Source organism: Lutra lutra, chromosome 3 (assembly GCF_902655055.1).
Source record: "Lutra lutra chromosome 3, mLutLut1.2, whole genome shotgun sequence".
Lineage (NCBI taxonomy): Eukaryota > Metazoa > Chordata > Mammalia > Carnivora > Mustelidae > Lutra > Lutra lutra.
This window is the reverse complement of record NC_062280.1, coordinates 138264156-138268229: the sequence shown is the minus strand read 5'-3', so window position 1 is coordinate 138268229 and position 4074 is coordinate 138264156. Positions and strand designations below refer to the sequence as shown.

The following is a 4074-nucleotide window of genomic DNA, read 5'->3' as shown; positions in this document are numbered from 1 at the left end:
AACCACCTCTCCATCCCCGGGAACTGGCAGCCCCTTAAAGTCACAATGAGGCAGAGAGCCGGTCAGGGTACAGCGAGGGTGACCACCAGCCCAGTGAGATCATCAAGCACCGTTCATCAAGCTCACAGGGGACACCCGCCCTGAAACCCACGATCGGAATGTTTCAGGTGGACTCAGGTCACAGTCCACAAGCTGCGTTTTATTGGTGAGAAGCAAACACAACCAGGAAAGTTCTAAGCCAGAATCCTCAGCAAGCAATTTAGAGCTCGCCCTGATTGAGACCGACAGCAGCCCCACGCTGTCACCCGAGCACGCCCCGCAGGGCACCAAGGTAACGCCCAGGGGCTCTGAGGTCCGTGGGCCACCTGACGTCAATGGGTCCCGGCCCAGGCGAGGCAAAGTCAGGCGCGGCAAAGTCCCGCCCCCCGGGCGCCAACCGGGACCCCGAGCGTCCGGGGGCTGGACCCTGCCGCCCCGTACGTGGCGGGGCCCACCTTCGCTCCGTCGGTCCAGCGAGATCGCGAAGTCGCGGGCGCATCCCCGCCAATCCGGCTTCCCCGCACCCAGGCAGGCCACGTGACGGCCAGCGGCCCCGCCCACCTGGCCGGCCACGCTCCCAGCGGGCCGCGCCCCCGGCGAGCAGTCCCCGGCCCTGCACCCTCGGCCGCCCGCGCCGTCTTCCTTGGTGTATGCGCGCAGCCCCTTGGCGAGCTTCGCGGCGCTGCGGTGGAGGGACGCGGTGGGACCCGCGCTCCCGGTGCCCCCACCCTCGGGAACCGCCAGCGGTTACGTCATTCCAGTTATGTAAGAGTCGCGGCCTCCGGGGCTCTTCTCTAACGGGAATGCAGCGGGGTCTCCTGTGCGGCTTTCTGGAGCGCCCACTGCTGGCTCAGCGCTCAAGGGAGAGGGAGGACAGACTGTGCTTCAGGCCGCACTCAGGGCCACCAAGTCACCTCGGCGTTGAAACCGGGCGTCACTACGTGTTTAGGGAATACCTGTCTGCTGGGTACGGCTGATATGCAAAGATGGCCCCGCAGCTCAGCTCGTAGAAAGTCCTTACCTAGAAAATCGTGGACTAAAAAGATATGACGATGATCAATGATCATATAAAAAAATGGTCAATGATATTAAAAGGATTTCTCCATCTGATGAGCTTTATCATAGGGGGTGTCATGATAACTAGCATTTTCCAGGTTCCTAATTAGTTTATTTCATGTAATGATACAACTCCCCTCTCCAGCAGGTGCAATGAATCAGATTGGTAATGTGAACACAGTGACAGCTGGCTAGAGGCAGGGCTGGGTCGCCCACCGGAGAGGGAGGTCTGTCTTCTAAGTTCGAACTTTTGCCACTAGTTTGGCAACTCCATGCAGTGCCAGGGAGGGCTCCTTTTTCTCCTCCAAATCGCCATCAGCCCCCTACTCCCACCCCCAAACTCCAGAAACCATACAGTGTAAGCAAAGCATGGTTGCTGTGCCACTCTAGATAGCTGCAAAGTCATCCAGACTTGTCGTGTACACATCAGGCATCCCTGTCCACATCCCTAAGTGACCTCCATCCCTAATTGAGAGCCGGGTCACTCAGTTAAATTCTGTACTGGTGTATCCTGCTGGCCCAGACACGATGCCACTCTTACATAAGAGGTACAGAGACCTGTTGGTTTCACGGCCTCATTGCCTGGGGTGTGAGATAGAGGACCATTGCCCAACACCCCCACCAAGTGGACGTGTTTTTACTTCAGAATCTCTTTTGAAGTAAGTTTCCCCGGAGCAGTGTGTTCCTCTGAACAGGACTGTATGTTCCATAGCATCGCTCTTCTTCCTTAAAGACTGATGAAAGGAGGCTTAAACACATGGCCTTCTGTAGAACCACCCAGCCTGATGCGACTTTCAATACCAGTCTGGTTTGGCTGGGAGAACATTTCAGATTCCCGGAGTTACACAACTGTGCTTCGTACAGTGATGGCAAAGGTGTCAGCCTGCTCTGCTGTCCCTCTTGCCACCTCAGAAAATAGGCTTTTGGCTCACAGAGGGAGTGAGAAATTGTTCTGGACCACAGAGTCTACTGAGGGCATTAACAGCACCTTGAACTAAAAGGTCGGGTGGAAAGCCAGCTCTCTGCCTGGCGTGTGAACCTCTCCGGGCGCGCTGCGTAGCCACCGGGTCTCAGTGTTCTTATTCATAGGATGGGGACGAGTAAGCTCATCTCGTGACCTCATGAGGTTATGGTGATGATTAAACACTGTAGCAAAATGCCTGGTTTCATCCGAAGTGCTCAAAGTATTCACTCCCCTCCTTAAAGGTCCTTCGCATTCCTTTCTCCCCTTACACTGTAGCTGTGCCACGTACCTTCAGGCAGTCGTCCATGAGGCCTCTGTGAGGACACAAAGCACGTCGTGTTTATCCTCAAATCAACAAGTATGCAAAGGGTGTCCAGTGTGGGCATTACACACACAGTGTGCGCAGGGAAGGTTGTTTGTTTTTCTTTTTTAAAGATTTTATTTATTTATCTGACAGATCACAAGGAGGCTGAGAGGCAGGCAGAGAGAGAGAGAGGAGGAAGCAGGCTCCCTGCCGAGCAGAGAGCTCGATGCGGGGCTCGATCCCAGGACCCTGGGATCACGACCCGAGCCGAAGGCAGAGGCTTTAACCCACTGAGCCACCCAGGCGCGCCCACAGGGAAGTTTTTAAGAAAAGACAACCTCCACTTCAGAAGGGCCTTCCCAGCTCCCCTGGCTGACAAGGAACACATACACGAAAAGAAACAGAGGACAGGATGGGATTAAGGGGAAAAGGCTCCAGTATAAGGAGTTAGCTCAGCTGGGTTTTTGCCCTATGAGGGCTTAATATGTTCCAAGCATTGGGATTATCTCATTTAAGCCTTACAGTGACCTAGTAAAAGTGCTCTTGATATTAACCCCATTTTACAGATGAGCAAACCGAGACTTAAAGGAGTAAGTCCCTTCGCTGAGGTCATAGTGTCCATGCGAGAGCTGTCCTCTATGACGGCAAGTCACTTAGCCTCTCTGGGCCTTAGTTTTCTTATCCGAATGGAAGGGGGTATCACATGACATGTGGGGTCCCTTCTAGCTCTGACTTTCTATATTTAATATGAGAATTACATAAAAAATTTTAAATAAGTTAAGCCCTAGGTGCTTTTAAGAGCGACACTGACAGCGGATAGCTGCTTCAGAAAGACTCAAATATTTCTTACGTGTCCCAGCTTCCAATTCGCTACCCCAATAAGCCAAACAAAGAAACCGTCCTCCAAAGCTTCCTTCCGGTTGATTTAGAGTCCTAAAGCTAATTTAGACCAAACTGGAAGGAGAAGCAGAGGTGTGGCTTGAAAAAAATCTATGGCTTCTCACACAACAGATATACATGATAAAAAGTCTGCACACACACACACACACACACACACACACACACACACACGCACACATACACACACACCCCACCAGTGCTCGAATCATCTTCCACAGAAGCTCAGCACCAATTTCTCCAGCCCAGTTGTCATGGCAACACCAACTGCCAATGAGATCATGGAAGACAAGGTTATAATGGCAGTGGTGCCTTAATATTTTACCTGGCAAAACCACTTAGATAATAAGATGAATAACCATAAATCATAAATCCATAGGAAGCCCAGGCACTGCTCTTTGTATGTGTTTAATGTGCACTTGGGGGTGGGGAAGAGAAATGAGATCGAAGGGAAAGGAACAGAAAGGAAGGGAGGGTGAGGCCGGGGTGGGGAAGATCTCTGATGCTGATCCCTGTGACTCCTCCATGTGGACCCTGCATGGGGCCTGACCCTGTTTATGCATGGATTCAAGAAGTGGTCTCTTCTGTAATGACAACAAGGGGTTAGGGGCTCCCAGCCTTAATTACAAAAGTCTGATTGTGAGAAACCCAGGCGGTGACACTGAGGGAAGAGAGAAGCAGCCCAGTGGAGTCGTACATGGCAGACAGTGACCCTTCCGTGCAGTGGCTCACACATTAAGCCAGCAGGAAGCCAGACCCAATTTAGAAGTACTTTTCTGGTTGCCCCCTGCCCCTCGAGTCCCTTGAGGCCCAC

The 4074-nt window shown here is 52.7% G+C and overlaps 1 long non-coding RNA gene across 1 annotated transcript; it reads left to right on the top strand.

Annotated features, from left to right (window-relative positions):
• The first annotated feature begins 209 nt into the window (after positions 1–209).
• LOC125095921 (uncharacterized) lies at positions 210–2886 on the top strand. The gene is made up of 3 exons (XR_007126004.1): positions 210–331; positions 2336–2470; positions 2684–2886. It is a non-coding gene; the product is annotated as an uncharacterized LOC125095921 (long non-coding RNA).
• Positions 2887–4074: the final 1188 nt, after the last annotated feature.